The sequence below is a fragment of the Sus scrofa genome, chromosome 1 (assembly GCF_000003025.6).
Source record: "Sus scrofa isolate TJ Tabasco breed Duroc chromosome 1, Sscrofa11.1, whole genome shotgun sequence".
Classification (NCBI taxonomy): Eukaryota; Metazoa; Chordata; class Mammalia; order Artiodactyla; family Suidae; genus Sus; species Sus scrofa.
Window position 1 is genome coordinate 38,245,161 of NC_010443.5, and position 21,862 is coordinate 38,267,022.

The 21,862-nt window shown below is 36.7% G+C and overlaps 1 protein-coding gene and 1 long non-coding RNA gene across 24 annotated transcripts in view; one reads left to right on the forward strand and one right to left on the reverse strand.

The window, feature by feature from the left end:
* Positions 1 to 21,862, reverse strand: part of NKAIN2 (sodium/potassium transporting ATPase interacting 2) — a 1,025,964-nt gene that overhangs the window by 230,909 nt on the left and 773,193 nt on the right. The gene's annotated exons all lie outside the window — the stretch shown is intronic.
* Positions 1 to 21,862, forward strand: part of LOC102165447 — a 108,626-nt gene that overhangs the window by 74,811 nt on the left and 11,953 nt on the right. The window contains exons 3-9 of one of the 3 annotated variants that reach the window (XR_002338510.1): positions 4,275 to 4,390; positions 5,219 to 5,411; positions 7,349 to 7,465; positions 8,083 to 8,199; positions 10,189 to 10,337; positions 11,154 to 11,248; positions 13,813 to 14,000. This is a non-coding gene — a long non-coding RNA (uncharacterized LOC102165447). Of the gene's footprint in view, positions 1 to 4,274; positions 4,391 to 5,218; positions 5,412 to 7,348; positions 7,466 to 8,082; positions 8,200 to 10,188; positions 10,338 to 11,153; positions 11,249 to 13,812; positions 14,177 to 21,862 lie in introns of those variants that run through there. The other 2 variants (XR_300683.3, XR_002338509.1) reach the window with 2 other exon arrangements.

Sequence of the window (21,862 nt, forward strand, 5' to 3'; positions counted from 1 at the left end):
GCATCCATGTTGCTGCAAATGGAATGATTTCATTCTTTTTTATGGCTGAGTAATATTCCATTATGCATATGTATCACATCTTTTAATCCATTCATCTGCCAGTGCTCTCCACATCCTCTCCAGCATTTGTTATTTGTAGACTTATTAATAGTGGCCATTTTGGCTGGTGTGAGGTCATTGTAGTTTTCTTTTTTTTTTTCCTTTTCTTTTAAGGGCTTCACCTGCAGCATGTGGAAATTCCTCAGAGTTTGAATCGGAGCTGAAGCTGCCAGCCTATACCACAGCCACAGAAACACTGGATCTGAGCCACATCTGCAATCTATGCCACAGCTCGTGGCAATACCAAATCCTTAACCCACTGAGCAAGGCCAGAGATTGAATCCCTATCCTCACAGACACAATGTTGGGTTCTTAACCCACTGAGCCAAGGTGGGAACTCCCCTCGTTGTAGTTCTGATCTTCATTTCTTTATATAATTTGTGATGTTGAGCATCTTTTCATATGCCTACTGACTATTTGTATGTCTTCTTTGGAGCAATGTCTATGTCTTTGGAGAAAGGTCTTCCCATTTTTTTGATTGGGTTGTTTTTATTGTTGAGTTTATGAGTTGTATGTGTATTTTGGAGATTAAGCCCTTGTTGCTTACATCACTTGCAACTATTTTCTCCCATTCTGTAAGGGTTTTTTTTTTTGTTTTTGTTTTTTTTTTTAATGGTTTCCTTTGCTGTGCAAAAGCTTGTAAGTTTGACTGCATCCCATTTTTTTTATTTGGTTTTTATTTCTATTGCCTTGGGAGAATGGCCTAAAAAATATTTGTATGGTTATTAACAGAGAATGTTTTGCCTATGTTCTCTTCTAGGAGTTTTATGGTGTCATATCTTATGTTTAAATCTATAAGCCATTTCAAATTTATATTTTTGCATGGTGTAAGGGTGTGTTCTGGCTTAATTGATTTACATACAGCTGATCAGCTTTCCCAGCATCACTTGCTAAAGAAACTCTTTTTTTTTTTTTTTATCCCACATTATATTCTTTCCTCCTTTGTTGAAGTTTAATTGATCATAGGTGAGCCAGATAATTTCTAGGCTTTTTATTATGTTCCCTTGATCCATATGTCTGTTTTTGTACCAGTACCACACTGTCTTGATTACTGTAGCTTTGTAATATTGTCTGAAGTCTAAAAGTGTTATGCCTTCTGCTTTGCTTTTTTTTTCCTTTAGAATTGGCTGGACATTGATTATCTCTTGGGAAAATTTCCCTGGACATTCTTCCCTTAACACTGCTCTTTTCCTATCCCTGCTATTCCCATCCCATATAAGCACCAGTGAGTCACTACTTCTCTCTACTTTGTGGCTTATGTATTCCTTTACTACAGTTACCAGGTAGAATTCTGTGATTGTTTGCTTTTCTGTCAATGTGAACCTTCATCACAGTATCCAGTGGCTAGCACAAAGGAGTTACTCAAAAAATGGTGCTACATTGAAAATCACTAAGCACTGCTGAGAGAAACTGTGCAGAGGGAAGAGAAGAGAAAGTGCCTCTATGTTAGGAGAAAAAAGAGAAGCCATCAGACACAGAACAAACAGTTCTGAAAGGCTGCAAAAACACTGGCATAGTATGAGAATCAGGGAAGGAAAAACAGGGTGAAATGAGTGTTGTAAGGAGGTCAAGGACAAGAAAAATATCACTGGCCTTGGTAATGTGGTGTCACTTATCACTGCCAAAATAGAAGATCAAATAGTAATGGAGTCAGAAACCAAATTCCAAGGACAACATAAGAGGAGAGGAATGAGGAGTAGATGAACTATCTTTGAAAAGTGTAGTTTAGAAGAAAGAGTGGGAGTCAGTAGCTTGTGGGAGTTATGAGGGTGAGAATTATTTTGTTCTAGTTTAAAAATGCCTGTGTACATTTATAGGCAAAAGAAAAGGAGCCAAAAGGGAGAGAGAATGGAATGGAAGAACAATGAATAGTTGATGGAACTTGGTACAGCTGGGGAGGGGGAGATAAGGTTAAACAAAAGTGAAGAGAGGGAGAGTAGAAGATGGAAGGGAGATCATATTCTGTTAGGGAAGAGTGACAGGTTTTTAAAAAATCAAAATGAAGGTAAACAGGGAAGTATAAACTTTCTTCTTGTCTTTAGGTAGAAAGAAATCTGTGAGAGCTGGCATCACATGACATCTATCTCAATAAATGAGGAGTGAAGCCATCTCCAGAGTGGAGTTGTTGGGGTGACACTGGGAATGTAGAACATAGACTTGAGAACAGCAGGGGGTGTGTTATAATGAATGAAGGGAAAAGAAGTGCAATATGAAAGTCAGCAAAGCGGGGGAAACTTTGGAGTAGTTTTTTGTGGCCTAAGATATGGTTTCTTGAAATTCTCCAACGTTTTTGTCATCTTGGGCAATGTGGTACAGACTGGCATGGATGATCAAATGAGTGTGAGATTCTTGACTGTGAGTGATGGGTTTATTGACAGGATCAGGCCTGGGTTCTAGACTTGATAGAAATGGGAGTAAGACTGAAAAGGGAAATCATGTAAATGTTAGAACAGATGAAGAACTTGTCAGAAATAATGAGTACGGGGTGTTTATTCACCCCTTTGAAGATGCTTAAATATTTATATGTTTATTTTAATAGAGACTTTCCAGGCAGTTACGTTTTTTTGGCCACAATATATTTCTGGTAGTAATATTATAAAACAAAAGCTGAACAAAGATCATTTTCTTCCCCTTTTGTTTGACTTTCTCCTTAGGAAACAGCCTATATAAATCCCTCTTTCATCACTGGATGACCACCCTATACTTGTGATGGGCTATACAAATTGATTTCATGGTGGCCAACCAGAAGTAATGGAGTTGATGTGTGCTGTGATAAATTCAGTATATTGGGGGTTAGAATAACTGGACCTAGATTTTGGAATGTCAAAAGTAGTCTAACTTAATATTAGTCAACTCCAGGAAAGTTACTTCTAAGAATCAGTTTTCTCATTGTAAGTGAATATATATTAGCTATCTGCAATAGCCGTTGTAATAATTGGGAAGGATCATATGTGTTAAATGTTTAGCATTCCTAGAAGTGCATACATGTTCTCTGTGTCTTACCTGTGGTTAATTTTAGAGTTACTGGAAAATTCATTTTTTCATTTATTAAGTAATTACTGAAGGCTTATGTGTCAACCACTATTCTAAATATTCAAAATACAGTAATGGGAAGGATTGAATTATTGTTCCCAATTCTTTACCATTCCATGCATCCATATCCTTTGCTATATGTTTTTCTGTCCTTCTACTGAAGGCAAAGTGTGCCTCCCCACATTGAGACTTGGGGCTCAGCTATATGACTTGCTTTGGCTAACAGAATGTGGGCCAACATTTCAGTGAGCCAGTTCCACACTTAGGCCATAAGAGGCATCATGTGTTTTCACTTGCTCCCTTCTGCTTCTGACACTTCCAAGAGAAGAATAGCATCCCCAAAGTCTCAGGACACACACTTATGAAAGCAAACCAGAGCCCCACCTGCAGCAAACAGGCAAGCCTTAGCTAGACTCACAGCTTGAAGCAGAGGTGCCCAGTCAAACATACTTTAGATCAGGGGATGGCAAACTATGGCTCAGGGGTCAAATCCAGCCTGCAGATTGTTTGTTTGGCTTGCAGGTGCAAATGATTTTTGCATCTTTAACAAGTTCTAAAATAAAAAAGGAAGACTCTGTGACAGAGACCATATGTGGTCAGACATATTTATTGTCTGGCACCTGAAAAGGAAAAGTTTCCTGACCTTTGATCGAGATCACCAATAAACAGCCAGCCAGAAGAGTATCAGTGATCCCCTCTGAGATCAGCAGAGATGCCCCTGCCAACATCCAGTCATGAGAAAAGTAAATGCTTGTAACTGTTTTGCAGCATATCATGACAAAAGCTAAATGATGAAAATGAAAACATGAATGGTCCCTCCCTTCATGGAGCTTGCTTACTGGCTACCAAGACAGAGCAATATTAAATAATGATAGGAAAAAATTCACAAGTATCACTTTTGGTAAATGTTATGAACAGAGATAATGAGAGATTGGAGGACTGAAAATGGGAAGGAGTGTCTGAAACAGTCCCTGAGAAAATAGAGAAATGATGAGCAATGCATAATAGGAGTGCACAATAGGTGATCATGAATTTAGAGTAATAGCCATCTGTCCTATATCCCATTGCTTAGCTACTTTAGGGACTATGTAGATGGTCTAAAACACATTACTGATTTCATCCAGGATTATTTTCACAACCAGGGTGTGATAACAGAACCAGAAGTTCCGTGAACTTAGTGTACTGTCAAGAGTTATTGAAATGAGAATGGAATGCAAGCCCCAAGAAGAAAGCTGATGGATTTGGACCTTGTTAATAGGTCAGTAGATTAAAGGTATAAAGAATTTAAACACCAGGTTGAATAAGTGCAGCTCACAGTGAAGCCAAAAGGACAAGTTTATAGTCAGATCACATTTGCATCTATGACTATTAAACCCACATTTTAAAAACCTATCAGTCATAAAAACTTCCCTCTCTTTTCTTTTCTTTTCCTTTCCTTTCCTTCCCTCATTTCCCCCTTTTTGAACACTACAGGGTAATACTTCTTGGAAGAATTTTTATTTTTTGCCTTTTCAGGCTGCACCTGTGGCATGTGGAGGTTCCCAGGCTAGGAGTCGAACCAGAGCTGAAGCTGCCACAACCACAGCAACTCAGGATCTGAGCTGCATTTGCAACCTGCACCACAGCTCACAACAATGCCAGGTCCTTAACCCACTGAGTGAGGCCAGGGATCAAACCTGCATCCTCATGGATACTACTTGGGTTTGTTAACTGCTGAGCCACGAAGGGAACGAATTTTTTAATGTGAAATATGAATTTATATTCAGTTATGCATCTTAAGAGTTTATCCTGGCTTAATTCTTGGAGATTTAAAATATGTATTAGTATATTAAATCCTAAGGTGTCCTGTAGGAAAGAACTTGTAAAACTTTAACTCAGCATTTCAGACTTTGAGTACCCAAATCTTCTATTGCTTAATGCCATTAATATCCTGCCAAGGAAAACATTTTAGTAAACAATGGTATCAGCTAATCAATTGTATTAATGTATCTGAGGAATAGTGTGTCAAGAGGAGGAAGGAGAGGATTCATGGAGTCAAAAAGAGGAGCCCCAGAGCAATTAATTCAATGATTCATGCATTTGACAGTTTCTGAGTGCCTGCTACCTGCCACCATAGAACACAAGTACGACATTGCCTCTGACCAGGATCTCATTAGAGAGAAAGAGACACAACTAACAAAATAATGAACTACCACACAGAATGGTGAATACTGATAAAGGTCTATACGGAGTTCTCTTCAGGAAGAGGACCTGCATCTCTACTAGACTTGGTGGCTGGGGTAAGGAGGGGCTGAGTAATTTTTAAGAAAATGCTTTATCGAACAAGGTCAAACTTGAATTGGGTTGCCATACCTGTAACTGACTTTAAAATTCTTAACACAAGGTAATACTAATTACTAGTCAAGTTTCAATTTGGGGGGCAATCAGGATTGGTGAGAATCCTCACTCCAGGGGTAGTTTGAGTTTTATTAGAAAGGCCACACCCCAGAAGTGGTACTAAAAGTTTCCATTATCCAGGTCTTGATCAAGATTGTAGGCTTAGGAGTTCCCTAGTGGCTCAGCAGGTTAGGGATGTGATGTGTCACTGCTGTGGCTCTGGTCACTCCTGTGGCTGGGGTTCAGGAACTTCCCCATGCCATGGGCATGGCCAAAAAAAAAAAAAAAAAAGACTATAGGTTTAGCATAGCAAATATATTTTTATTCCTGAATTTACTGTTTTTTTAATTATCAAGAGGAATATGAGAAAGATACTCTTAATGGTGAAATTATATGTATTCAAGAGTGGCTGAAATAATATGTATTCAAGAGTGGCTGAAATATGTTATAGTTCCCATCCTACTGTGAGTAGGATCCGAAGCATTTACCCTTGGGAATTAAGATTCTACTACCCTACTGTTGAAATCCTGTATGCAGCCACTGTTAGAAAGATTTCCTCTCACTCATCTCAGGCCTCTCAGTCCACTACCGAAAACCCACCAAAAAGACATCTATGCAACACCAAATCATGTGCAGTCAGTGCCTAATTAAATCTGTAAAGATGCAGAGGAATGACATGACTTTATAAATTCCAGGAACTCTAAGCAGTTCACACAGAAGGGGGAAGTAAATCTAAAGAGGAAGACTGTCTTTAGCACTATCCAGGGAAAATTGGGCCTTAATCACATATTGAGTTACAGTATCTTTTCAGCATGGTGATAGACACATCAGATTACAGTAACCTGATAAAAATACCCATTTAGACCATCCCACTGATTTCCTTTGCTTTGATCATATGTTGGCCTCTCATACAGATTGCATTAAAGTGAATGAATGTATTAACCAGCTAATGCTATTACTGAAGTCTCTTTGGAAGTCACATTACTCAATCAGCTGTAATGCATTTGCACCCTGGGGTATGCTCAATCTCTTTGGGGAAGTTAATATCAAACATTCCATTGAGTCTGGTCAATTCTACCTGCACTCAAAGCTTCCAGTTTCTGTACATGCAAAGGAGAAGGTCAGGACCTTGGCTGTGGTCCCTCCACTGCCCTATGAGACTCTTCCTGAGTTTAGTGACACTCCAGTCCCCCAATCCCAGACAAATCTCCTGCTCTTATGGTAAGAGCTGGAAAAATGGGCAATGTGGGAGCTCATATAGAGACTAGTGTGATTTGGGTGGTGAAATGTGAGAAGGTTATATAATTTGTTAGCAGTAAAAGTCAGAGTGAGAAAACTGGGAGTGGGGTGGGACAGTACCTGGAATGAAAATTATTGGATCTTATGTACTTTATATATATTTAATGTGAAGAATCTCTTCTAAAAAGATTCATGTCTTGCCTCTTTGCAATTGTTTTATGATTGTAAACACGCCAACTCTGCTTTTATCCTGTGAAGGGTGAGAGGAGGGCATGGGGTAGATACAATTTGAGAGGAGGTTCAGGGAGGTGGAGTACAAGGCCAACAATAGGAAACTGAATGCAAATTTATCTCAAAAATAGAAAAATTACCTCAAAATGTTTCAAGGGACTTGATTAGTTCAACTGTTGCTTTAGGTATCAGTTTACTAATCAAAATAATACTCATGTTCACAAATTATCCAGGAATTCAAATCTTTTTGGAAATCTCTCTGATGTCTAGGGCAGAGGTCTCACGGTGTAATCCATGGAACATTTCTGCAAAATTATTTTCATTAAGATGTTAAGACTTCACTTGCCCTTTTTTTGTTCTTTCCTGAAAGGACAGTGGAGTCTTCCAGAAACTACCTGATGTAAGATATCTCAACAGGGTGAATGCAGAGGTGGATATTAAAATGAACAACTTCTTCTAAACCAGATAATAAAGAGATTTGCAAAAGGTGAAATAATACCCTCTCTTTCTGAATTTTTTGTTTGGAAAATAATTATTTCTCATGAAAATATGTTGCTTAGAGTAAACTCTAATGAACTTCTAAAATTAATTGATAGAAATTTTTAACATTTTTAGTTTTAATTTTTAATATGGTAATCAATGTCTATAAAAACCACAGCTCTTAGAGGCTCTCAATCATTTTTAAAAGAGTAAAGAGAGAGTTCCTGTGTGGCTAAGTGGAAACAAATCTGACTAGCATCCATGAGGATGCAGGTTCGATCCCAGGCCTCACTTGGTAGGTTAAGGATCTGGTATTGCAGCGAGCTGTGGTGTAGGTCACAGATGCAGCTTGGATCTGGCGTTGCTGTGGCTGTGGTATAGGCCGGTGGCTACAGCTCCAATTGGACCCCTAGCATGAGAACCTCCATATGCTGTGGGTGCAGCCCTAAGAAGACTAAAAAAAAAATTAAGAGAGTAAAGAGGTTTTGAGTCCAATAATGTTTGAGAACATCCAGTCCGGTCAAATAAAGTTAATATTTGACACTATCCATTTATTTTCTTCTCTGTGAAATAAACTAAACTATGGGGGAACATCAGTTTCATGTATGTCCTTTTCTATTGCAGGCTGAAGGTGTTGATCTAAGAGGGTCTGAAGGTACTGGTGGATTTGCACTTCATTTTTTATTTGAGATGGTATCTCAATGACACCAAAATGGAAGAACCATTTCACTTTCTACAGTGGTAAATTTTTCTTTCTGATGCCTTGGCATATCCAGCATCCACTCCACAGTATTATGTGAATTTCCAAGTGCTGAAATTTAAAGGAATTTATGTTGATTGTTAGACTCTCAGAAGTAACTTGAAAAGTCACTACACATTTACATGACTATGAACCGAGCTTTCAGAAAACTCCCAAAGGCACCAGATCCCAGAGACTTAAATCTTATTGGTAAATTTCTCTACAATGACAGACACTAAAACAGCATAGAAGTAAAATAAGAGATCTGCCCAGATTGAAGTCTGTTCTCTTGAATGTAGGGCACCATGTGTATAGCTTTGACGTATTATGGGAAGAATTCATGGCCATGAATTTGTTGACTGTTAGCCAAAGAGGTGACAACTGCAAATGGATCCCCTTGTTAATAGTCCAAAGTGCAAAGAAGGTACCCAGTATATTAAAAAGTAGGCTATTTCAGCAAAAAAAAAAAAAGAGTATAAAACTTGTCTCCTTTTAGGATATATTTACCATTAAAATAATACAATAAAATTACACAAAAACTCTCTCCACAGCCTTCTCCAGTTCGTAGGGTAAATCTGCTACTTTCCTTTTTCCAGTCAGAGATTTAAGAAAAATACAAAACAATACATCTCAACCATTATGATCCTTCTCTCATTGAGTTTTGTCTTGGAGAGAAAGGGAGAGAAAGTGAGGGGGAGAGAGAAAAAGAGACTCAGCTAAATAACAAAACCAAATTTAATGTTTTTGAAATACTTTTTCCTATGGACCAGATTGCAATTTACAATCTTGCCATTCCATCAAATGCTATGACACTTCACAATGTTGCCTAAATGCAAAATTGGCCAGGTTTAACATAATAGCTGGCTGCGTAAAACATGAGATTGCAAATGTCACAGGAAAGAGATGATGAATGGCTGTGGGATATTTATATACACTACATAGATATGTTGGCTAAACTGCTTGAAGGAAATCTGTTAAAACCGATTATTTCAGTTATAGATTTGGGTCTCAAATGGCTTTTTGTATTGCAGGCATCTGGGGTCCTAAGTTCTCCTAGGGTAGCAGGGTTTCTCTTGCTCCAGACTCTTCTCCAGTAATCACTCTGCTTGCATCAATGCTACTCTGTGCCCAGAAGCAAGACAGTGACTCACATCAAAGCTGATGAGGGCACTCCATAGAATTTAGCCTCTGCTCCTAGGTGACCTGCCCCCAAATGCTTGCTTTCCTATCATCTCTGGGTCTAGAAGCTTCCTGTGCCTGCCTGATGCTTTAATCACCTGCCTCCTTCTGAAGTATCTTCCAAGGAGAAGAGTCACATTCAGCATATGGAGGTGTTCAAATGATGTGGCCATTGAATGCTATACTCATTCCACATCATTTTCAAGGTCTTGATTTTAACAAAGAACAGTATTCACAGTAGAATATTCCAGTTTGTCTGAGCTACAGGTGAGAAGCAACAAAAATCACTATAGCTTACACCTCTTAGTTTGAAGGTGGGATTTTTTTCATATGGAATTTAGTGTTATGACAATAAGAACCAATCGTTATATCCTGATTACTATGTGCCAGGCCCTGTTCTCATTTCATCCTTGTAACATACACATGGGGTAGCCTCATTGTTATATTTGTTTTTAAACGTGAGGAGATTGAGACACAGAGAAGTTAAAAAACTTTACCAAGGCCATACAATAAGTATTAGATTCAGGATTCAAACTCAGCCTGGCAAAGAGTTAATGCTCTTAATTATGATACTATATTACTCACAGATAAATAATACAATAGTCAAAAACATAATGCCACATTTGTACCACATACAGTTACTAATCTCATCTTCTAACAGTGGGTACTGATGCTGAGATAGCACAAATGGAAGTGTGGGCAGATATGTCAGTCAGAACAGGCTAGTTAGGCTGTGGTAACACACAGCGTCATTATCTCAACAGTTTAAAGCAACAAAGATTCATTTCTCTCTTGTTTCCTGTCCATCACAGGCAAGCTGGTGGCTCTATTCCACATTGTCATTGTCCTCACACTGAAACCCAGGATGCCCAGGACTTGGCACCCACTCCATTAATGCATGTTGCAGGGGAAGAAAAGATGCAGCAAAACATGTGCTAACCATTAAACCTTCTGCCTAGAGGTGACGTATGTCATTTTCCCTCACATTTTATTGTCCTAAGTGAATCACATTACCCCACCTAACACTGAAAGGAAGTTCAGTCCTCTCCTGTTCCCTGAAAGAGAGAAAGATGGGCTATTATATGTATACAGTCCTAAAGACAATCACAGCGCAGTCACCCTGTCAAGAAGGGGTTAGCTGAGATAGCATGAGATGGTCTGTAACCAAAGTCTGGGAACTTTCATCCATGACACTTGGAGGCCTCTTAGTTTCAGCTTGTCACTTCTTTGAAGCAACATTTATGACTATTCAACACCAGGTTAGAAGCCCTGCTATACACTTGTAACACCTGCTGCTTTCATATCACTCATCATATTTGTCATTATTTTTTTCTGCATAAGATTTTACATGGTTCACGAAGGCAGAGAATAAAACTGATTGCTATACTCAGCCATCCTCTACCCTACCCTGATACTTCCTGATTCAAATAAGCTCAATAAATATTAAACCAGTAAATATGTATTAAGCCAGAAAGAGTAAACAAGGGAAATAATCTGTACCTGGTACCCACTGGCTTTGTGAGCCAGTTTCACTTATGTACCTCACATGATTAAACAGAACAATACTCTTGGCCAGCAGGTCCCTACTCTAGCACAATTTTTGAGGCAAACAGAAGATTCTGTCTCTGCTGCTTATCACTGCTTTAGGCATCTTGAACAGGAGATAAGGTTTTTTATTCCACAAAGAGAGCTTAAAGGAATAAAAATGCAAATATCTGGGTGAATTGCCCCATCAACATGACTTACAATCAAAGTAATTATTTTCCTATTTTGATAGGGATAGACTTCTAGAAAGCCAGAAGACTAGTCTTTTTAAAGAGAAGGGAAAGCCAATGAGAGAAAAAAAAATGGAGTAGAAAGAAGAGTCTGGAGGTGAGTTGATTACTTTGAAATTTTAAATGTTGCTTTAAGCCTCAGCTTATAGTTATTCAACTAAGGATCTTGCTACACCTCAGTTATACATTTCATGTGCATAGTTGTCTGAATACCTTCATGGGAACTGTGGGCGATGCATGTACATCATGAACAAGACAAACTTAATACACACACATAAAAGCAGTATGTTTAGCCATCTTTAAAGAACATTATCACCTGTTGCTTCCCCCTTAGCCAGCCCCCATCACCATCATAAACTGCAGAGAGAAAGGTTCAGATTTAGACTGTGTTCACCTGGAGAGAAGAGTTAATGGATTTTGAAGCACAAGCACAACAGTGTCTTTTTTGATCTAAAAAGCAATGCATTCTATGTCATGTGATACATGGGTTACTAGGTCATGTGCGAATTTGGGGTAATTACTAATATTTACACTTACATTTCTATAATTATTTAAAATCACAGCACCTTCATTTTTCATCACAATGAGTCACTTTAGAATTCTAATAGTATGAAGTCAAAGTGATACACTGTTAATAACAGAGGGAAAAGTCTTTCTAATAAGAAAGCTTTTTCTTTAAGCCAGTCTTACATAAAAGAACAGTGTGGGAAGCTTTTAGTTTTCTTAAAGCAGTCAGGCATCATAAATTATGCTTCATGTCTGACCTCAAATAGAGAAGGATTATCTCAGAGGAGAAGCAAAATAAACATTAAAAAGCTCGGATTACACAGAATCTTGCAGAAAGTCCCAAAGTGGGAATAGTCACTGATAGTGCCACTTAATTCTTCTCTCTTTTCCTATTAGGGTTTATATTGTCTACTGGGACAGTACTAATTTGTTTAAAAAATCCATTTGTAGTTTGGGGGCTTTATTTTGTTCTGTTTTGTTTTCCTTAATTAGCACAGTTACTTGAAAGGGAGTCTTTGTCCACAAACAATTGAAAAAGTAGATTACCTTGAAAAAGGAAAATCATGCCCTTTGAGTGTGGGACTCTAAAGCAAAATATTACCTGGGAGATGTTTCTAGAAAAAGGCAAGCCATCTTTAGAAAAATCTCTCTTTGTATCCTGGATAGTAAATCCTCAAATGTTAAGTCTATATTTTTTCCTCTATATATTGCTTTATGAATGAAGGAGTCCCATAATGGGACTGTTCTCACCATAATTCACTAGAACCAGTCTACAACAGCACAAGAAAAATCATCAAGAAGTTCCTGTTGTGGCACAGTGGGTTAAGAATCTTACTGCATTGGCTCAGGTTGCTATGGGTTCTATCCCAGCCTGGCACAGTGGGTTAAAATATTTGGCATTGCCACAGCTGTGGTGTAGGTCACAGCTGCAGCTCAGATTCAGTCCCTGGCACAGGAACTTCTACATGCTATGAGCATGGCCATAAAAAAAGAAGTCATCAATATTTTCTTAATGTTATGTATGAAATCTTATACATCTTATGTATATGCATGTGGTATTAGTGTCTGAAGAAGTAGGGATCAGATCTTTTTTTCTGGTGTTTATCAAAGCTAATTATTAACTAATTCATTGATTAGGACAGTTTTATATAAGATATTTTGAAATAAGGGTCAAGAAAAAAGACTTTTCAAATATTTAAAAGCATATTTTCTAAATCACTTTTTCATCATATATTTTTTAAACTACAACTTAAACAGCCAAGGATTGCTTGATTCAATGGAGATTTTTGTTTTAAAATGGAAACTTTGGTGGAGCTGAACGAGCCTTTGATATGGAACCTTAGGTCTGGATTTATAACCCCCAGCCTTACCAATTACCAGTAACAAGATCTTAAACTATGAAACTATATGAATAACAGTTTCCCCACCCCCTGTAAAATATGTAGTGGAGTTTTGTATAGGTTAATTTTACTTATATTTATTTTGGTATAGAGATTTGAACAAAATCTATATAGCTCAAGAGTTTGCAGGACATAAAGAGGAAAAATATTAATTGGCCTTCCTAAGAAAAAATATGGAAATTATTAAGCATCACATTGATGTTTTGAGTTTCCTGCAAGTCAGGATAAAAGTAGAAATAGGAAGAAATAACAGACTAGTTAACAGAAAGAAGAGGAAGGAGGATAAAAGTAGGCCGATTTTTCAAAAGATACAGATGTTTTCCTAAATTATTGAATTCTACATTTTCAAAGAATAAACTCAATAATGTAATAAAAAATCATTGAAGCACAATTGGAAGAAGTTTTTATATGGCTTTCCTAATGAAAAAAAAACAAGCATATCATTTAAATAACTAACCAAAAGGTCAAACTGTATGTGATACAACTAGCTACAGAGTTAACACATAGATAAGAGACTAGAGGCATGATATCACAGCCTTCGCTTACCTTTGATAAGGAATCCCTTTCTTGGGCTGGTTTTTGACAGGAGATAAATAGAAGATAATTTTTGTTCCTTTAGTGGGAGCAGATTGGTCCATATAATTTCATAATTGGAAAGCAGGTTAAATTGGTTTGTAAGAATTATCAAGTATAATATTTTTTAATATCTTATTTTTTTTTTTACTTTTAACTTATTTGCCTTCTATTCAACCAGGGTCATTCACTTGACTTGAGGAATATGTGAAACAAGATCAGATCAAGATGGTGGAGGAGTAGGATGTGGAACTCACCATCTCCCACAAATACTTTAAAAATAAATCTGCATGTAGAATGATTTGCACAGGACATCTACCGATCACTGGCAGGTCTTCCCAAAGGGCAAGAAAATCTCCACACAAATGGGTAAGACAAAAGGAAAAGAGGGGAAAAGAAATCAGGTCAGGACCAGCACCCCTGGAAGGGAGCTGTGAAAGAGGAAAGATTTTGCACACTAGGAGGAAATCAGCCAGGGCAGAAGAGGAGTTTAAAAGCCTCAGAGAAAAGTGAAGTAGCTAGTGTGAAAAGGGTAGAGCAGAGAAAGAGCCTCATAAATGGTCAGTGCCACCAACTGGCACACCCCAGCCTGAGATGTTGTGCATCTTCTGGGATAGGTGTGATCTGGGTGCTGAGGCTCTGGCTATCAAGATCATACACAGGTAAAGGACTAAAATTAGCTATATGGAAATAGCCATAGGGGGTAATGGTGTGGTGTGCCAGAGCCAAAGGAGTGCAGGAGGAGGCCTGGAACCACCAGGGAAGCAAGACATCATTGTTAGAGAGTGCAAGAGGAAGGGGGTGAGGCAACCATAGGAACTTCTTTTCCCATGCTCACAGGCATTAAGATACCACTTTTGTGGGCTGTAGGAGCAGGCAAAAGCCATAGCCATCTCAGACTCCAGAAGTGGGTGCAGCCTACCACCTCTGAGAGTCCTGTGACTGGGCATCTCCACCACCTTCCTGGGAGCATGTGTGCCTGCTCTGCCCCTATATCCTTGGGACTGTGCTACCTGTGTGCGTCCATCCAGGGGATAATGATTTGTATACACTGAGGAAAGAGCAAGCATTCAAACCAAAAGCAGACCTCACTCCAAAAAAATAGTAAACCCACTCAAGCTACAAGAAAATGCCCCTGCATATAAAGAGCCCTTCCAGACTATAGTAGGTAATTATTTCCCCTAAACTCAGAGTAAGAGAAATATAAGTAAAACGAAGAAGCAGAGGCCCCACTCAGAGTTAAAAAAAACAGGAGAAATCCCCAGTAGGAGCAAACAATTGAATAGAACTCTCCATTCTAATAGAGTTCAAAAAAGAAGTAATGAAAATATTGAATGAATTAAGAAGGGCTATCAACAGAAATGCAGATTACTATAAAAAGGAAGTAGAAACTATAAGGAAGAGCCAAGAAAAATTAGATAATTCATTAATAATGCAAGGAATGAGTAAGTTAAATGTATGACAGAGAAAACACCCAATCAGGACAGCAAACAGCCAAATTGGGGGGAAAAAAAAAAGGCAGTAAAGGAGACCTATGAGGTAATATGGAGAGTGCCAATCAATGCATAACATGGATCACAGAAGGAGAAGAAAGAAAAAAGGGGACTGAAAACTTCCCAAACATAAAGAAGGAGACATATCCAGATACAGGAAGCACAGAGGGTCCCAAACAAAATGAACCCAAATAGGCCTACATCAAATAAAAATAATGAAAAATATTAAAGACAGGATTCTAAAAACAGCAAGAGAAAAAGTTAATTACAAGGGAACCCCCCCCCATAATTATATCAGCTGATTTCTCTACAGAGACAGTATAGGGCAGAAGGGAATAGCAAGACATGGTCAACGTTCTGAAAGGGAAAAATCTGCAACCTATAATACTCTCCCAGCAAGATTATCATTTAGAACAGGAGGAAAAATAATTTCTCAGACAAGCAAAAACTACAAGAATACAGCAATACCAAACCTTCCCTAAAAGAAATATGTAAAGGTCTCCTCTAAAGAGAAAAGCAAGAAGACATAGGAAGAAATCACAGATGGAAAGAATCACTTAAATAAGTCAGTATACAGAACAAAAAGGGAAAAAAAATTAAAGTGATGATAAACACAACAAATAGCAAAAGGAGAAACATGAGATGTAAAAAAGATAATCAAAATCATAAAATATGGGGAAGGAGAGTAAGAAAATGTCGATTTTTTTAAAAAGTGTGTTTGAGGCTATATGACTATCAGTCCAAAGCAAGCAGATATAGGAAAGGGTTAACATACTTGAAAAACAAACAGTAGATTCACAAAAACAATACAAGCATAAAATAAAAGGAAATCAAATCACAAAAAGGAAAAAGAAGAAACATTGAATCAACTAGAAAAGAGAGTTTAAAATGGCAATAAATACTTATGTATCAATAATTATCTTAACTGTCAATGGACTGAATGTGCCAATCAAAAGACAGTGGCAGACTTGATTAAAAAACAGGAGCCTACAATATGCTGCCTACAAGAGGAACACTTTAGGGCAAAGGATACACATAGACTGAAAGCAAGGGAAAGACAAGAATGTCCACTCTCACTACTTTTATTCAACATAGTTTTGGAAGTCCTAGCTACAGCAGAGATGAAAAAAATAAAAGGAATCCAAATTGTAAAAGAAGTAAACTTGTCAATGTTTACAGATGACATAATACTATATGTAGAAAACCCTAAAGAAGTTACTAGAAAAGTACTAGAGCTCATCAGTGAATTCAGTAAAGTTGGAGGATACAAAATTAATACACATCTCTTGCATTTCTGTACACTAACAATGAAAGATCAGAAGGAGAAATTAAGGAAACAATTCCATTTGCTATCACATCAAAGAAAATAAAATACCTAGAAATAAACCTATGTAAAGAAGCAAAAGACCTGTACTCTGAAAACTGTAAGATGGTATTGAAAGAAATGGAAGATGACAAAAAAAATGGAAAGATACACCATGTTCTTGGATTAGAAGAATCAGTATCATCAAAATGACTGTACTGCCTAAGGCAATCTACAGATTCAGTGGAATCCTTGTTAAATTACCCATGGCATTTTCTCATAGAACTGAACCAAAATTTTTTAAAAATATTTATGGAAACACAGAAAAACCCTGAATAGACAAAACAATCTAGAGAAAAAAATTGGAGCTGGGGGAATCAAGCTCAGACTTCAGATTATACTAGTCATCAAAACAGTATGTACTGGCACAAAAACAGACATATATCAGTAGAACAGGATAGAAAGACCAGAAATAAACCCACACACCTATGGTCAATTAATCTATGACAATGGAGGCAAGAATATACAATGGAGAAAAGACAGTTTTCAATAAGTGGCATTTGGAAAACTGGACAGCTACATGTAATAGAATGAAATTAGAACACTCTCTAACACCATACACAAAAAAAACCTCAAAATTGATTAAAGACATAAATGTTGGACTGAATACTATAAACATCTTAGATGAAAACAGGTAGAACACTCTGACATATATCATAGCAATCTGTATCCACCTCCTAGAGTAAATAAAAACAAAAATAACCAATAGGACCTAATTAAATTTAAACCTAATTAAACTTAAACCTAATTAAGCTTTTTCACAGCAATGGAAACCATTAGCAAAATGAAAAGACAACCCACAGAATGGGAAAACTCTGCAAATGAAGCAATCAACCAGGGGTTAATCTCTAAAATATCTCATATAGCTTTATATAAAAAAATAACCCAATTAAAAATGGTCATAAGATCTAAACAGACATTTCTCCAAAGAAGGCAGATGCCCAAAAAGAACATGAAAATATGCTTAACATCACTAATTATTAGGAAATGAAAATCAAAACTACAATGAGGTGTCACCTCACACCTGTCAGAATGGCCATCATCAAAAAGTCTACAAACAATAAATGTTGGAGAGGGCAATGGAGAAAAGGGGTCCTCTCTGCAGAATATAAGCTGGTGCAACCACTATGAAAAACAGTAGAGATGTTCCTTAAAAAACTAAATATAGAACTAAACATATGAATTAGCAATCCCACTCATCTGTCCAGAGAAAAACATAATTCAAAAAGATACAGGCACCCTGAAGTTCATTGCAGGACTATTTGTAATAGCCAAAATTTGGAAGCAACCTAAATGTCCATCAACAGAGGAACAGATTAAGAAGATGTGGTACATATATACATAGCCATTAAAAAATGGAATATTACTCAGCCATAAAAAAGCATGAATAATGCAATTTGCAGCAACACGAATGGACCTAAAAATTATCATACTAAGTGAAGTAAGTCAGAGAAAGACAAATATCATATGAGATCACCAATATGTGTAATATAATAGAAGTGATATATAGAACTTAAAACAGAAACAGACTTAGATTTCAAAACCAAATTTATATTTACAAAGGTGAAACGTGGGGTGAGGAGGATATATTAGGGAGTTGAGATTGATATATACACACTACTATATAGCTATAGAATAGATAGGTAATGGGGACCTACAGTATAGCAAAGGGAAATTTACTCAGTACTGTGTGGTATGGGAAAAGAATCTGAAAAGGAATGGATTTATGTATATGTATAACTGATTTATTTTGCTATATGGCTGAAATGCCTAATTTTGTAAGTCATCTATATTCTAGTAATGTTTTAAATGAGGGGATGGAAAAATATATTTCATGCAATGAAAACAGGAGTTGTAATACTCATACAAAATAAACTTTAAAACAAAGTCCATAAGGAAAGATAAAGAACAACCTAAGAAGAGTATTTTTCACTTATTGAAATATATGCATCTAACATAGGAGCACCCAAATACATAAAACATATACTAACAGACATAAAAAGAGAAACTGATGTGAATTCAATAATAGCAGGAGACGTTAACACTCCACTCATATCAATCTGTCCATATCAATGGACAGATCTTCTAGATAGGAAATCAATATGGCAACAGAGATCCTAAATGGTATAATGAAACAGTTAGACCTAATTGGTATTTTTAGGACATTATATCTAATAAAACAGAATATACACTCCTTGCAAGTGAACATGGAATACTCTAGGATTAAACATATACTAGGGCACAAAACTAACCTCAACAAATTTAAGAATATAGAAGTTACTTTAAGCATCTTCTCTGACTATAAATGCATGAAACTAGAAATTAACCATGGGAAAAGAAATGAGAAAAAAACAGCTACATGGAGACTAAACAACATACTATTAAAAAACTAATGGGTCAGTGAGGAAATCAAAAAGGAAATTAAAAAATACCTTTAAGCAAACAATAATGGAAACACAACCATACAAAAATTTCTGGGATGCAGCAAAAGCAGTTCTTAGAGGCAAGTTCCTAGAGATACAGGCCTTCTTCAAAAAAGAAGAAAAATCTCAAATTAACACCCTACCTTATCACCTAAAATGATAATAATAAAAAATAGAACAAACAACCTAAAGTCAGCAGAAGGAAATAATGAGAGGAAATCAATAAAATAGAAATTAAAAGCTAGAGGAAAAAAATCAATAACTCAAGAACTAATTCTTTGAAAGGGTAAACAAAATTGACAGACCTCTGGCTAGGCTCACCAAGAAGAAAAGAGAAGAGAACTGAAATAAAAATAAATGAAAAAGGATAAATCTCAACTGATACACAGAAATACACACACGTATGCAAGATAATATGCCATCAAATTTGACAACCTAGTAGAAATGGATAAATTTCTAGAAGCATACAGCCCACCAAAACTGAATCAAGAAGAAAAATAATTTGAACACTGATCACTAGAAGGGAAACAGAATCAATAATAATAATAATACCTCCCAGAGTTCCCATTGTGGCTCAGCTGGTATAGAACTCTATGGTGTCCATGGGGATGTGGATTCGATCCTTGGCCTCAATCAGTGGGTTAAAAATCTGGCATTACCACTAGCTGCAGTGTTGCAGATGTGTCTTGGATCATGCATTGCTATGGCTGTGGTGGAGGCCTCAGCTATAGCTCTGATTTAATCCCTAGCCTGGGAACTTCCATATGCTGAAGGTGTGGCCATAAAAAGAAAAGAAAAATAAATAAATAAATAAACCTCCCTACAAACAAAAATATAGGACAAGATGGCTTCACAGGTGAATTTTACCAAATATACAAAGAAGAACTTATATTGCTCTTTCTCAAACTCTTCCAAAAGATGGACAAGGAGGGAATAATCTAAAAATATTTTATGAAGCCACCATAATCCTCACACTAAAATCAGACAAAGGTACCATCAGAAAAAAAAATTACTGGCCAATATTTTTAATGAATATAGATATAAAAATTCTTAACAAATTCTAGCAAACCAAATCCAACAATGCATAAAAAGGTCATACACCATGACCAGTAGGATTCATCCCAAGTTCACAAGGATGGTTCAACATATGAAGATCAATCAATGTACACACCACATTGACAAAATGAAAGTTTTGTTCAACATAGTATCAGAAGCCCTAGCCACAGCAATTGGACAAGAAGAAGAGATATGGCAGGAAAGTGCTAAAATTGTCACCATATGCAGATGAAATAAGACTACATAGAGAAAACCCTAAAGACTCCACAAAAACTACTAGATCTGATAAAGGAATTAATCGAAGTAGGAGGATACAAGATTAACATTCAGAAATCAGTTGCATTTCTGTATAGGACATATAAAAAAAAAAAGTATCTTTTAAAATCAAACCCCAAAAATAAAATACCTAGGAGTAAACCAGACCAAGGAAGTAAACCAGACCAAGGAGTAAACCAGACTGAGAACTATAAAACATTAATTGAGGAAATTAAAGGGGATTCAAATAAATATCCAAGATATCCCATGGTCTTGGATTCAAAGAATTAGTATCTTTGGGCAATACTACCCAAAGCAATCTGCAGAGTTAATGTGATCTCTATCAAATTAACCATGACATTTTTCACAGAACTAGAATAATCCCAAAACATATATGGAACCATAATGGGAACAGGAGGCATAACTGTCCCAGACTTCAGACAATACTACAAAGCTACAGTAATCAAAACTGTGTGGTATTGGTACAAAAACAGACACAGGAATCAACTTAATAGAAGAAAGAGCCCAGAAATAAACCCACTCACCTATGATCAACTAATCTTTTACCAATGAGGCAAGAATATACAATGGAAAAAAGTCTCTTCAGCAAGTGGTACTGGGAAAGTTGGACAGCTGCATGTAAATCAGTGAAACCAGAACACACCCTCACACCATGCCCAAAAATAAACTCAAAATGGCTTAAAGACTTAAGACATGGCACCATAAAACTCCTAGAAGAGAAAATGGGCAAAATATTCTAACATAAATTGTATAAATGTTTTATTAGATCAGTCTCTCAAGGCAATAGAGATAAGAGCAAAAACAAACAAATGGGACTTAAACTTAAAAGCTTTTGCAGAGCAAAGGAAACCATAAACAAAGAGATAACTTATGGAATGGGAGGAAATATTTACAAAGAATGCAAAAAACAAGGGCTTAATCTTTCCAAGGTATACAGATAACAACAACAAAAACCCAATTAAAAAGGAACAAAAGACTTAATAGACATTTCTCCAAATAAGACATATGGATGGTCAAAAAGCACATGAAAAGAGGCTCAGCATTGCTAATTATTAGAGAAATGCAGATCAAAACTACAATAAAGTGCCACCTTATGCTGGTTAGAATGGCCATCATAAAAAGTCTACAAATAACATGGTGGAGAAGATGTGGAGAAAAGGGAACCCTCCTACAATGTTTGTGGGAATGTAAGTTGGTACAGCCACCAAGGAAGGCAATATGGAGGCTCCTCAGGAAACTAACCATAGAATTAACATATGATCCAGCAATCCCACTCCTGGGCATATATCTGAACAAAATTATAATTCAAAAAGATAACATGCACCTCAATTTTCATAGCAGCACTATTCATAATAACATGACATGGAAGCAGCCTAAATGTCCATTAACAGATGAATGAATTAAAAATAAGTGGTACATATATACAATGGAATACTACTCAGCCATCAAAAGAACAAAACAATGCCATTTGCAGCCACATGGATGCAAATAGAGATTATCATACTTAAGTGAAGTAAGAGAAGGACAAATATATATGTTATCACTTACATGTGGAATCTAAAATACATCACGAATAACTTTTTTGAAACAGACTCATAGAGAACAGACTTGTGGTTGCCA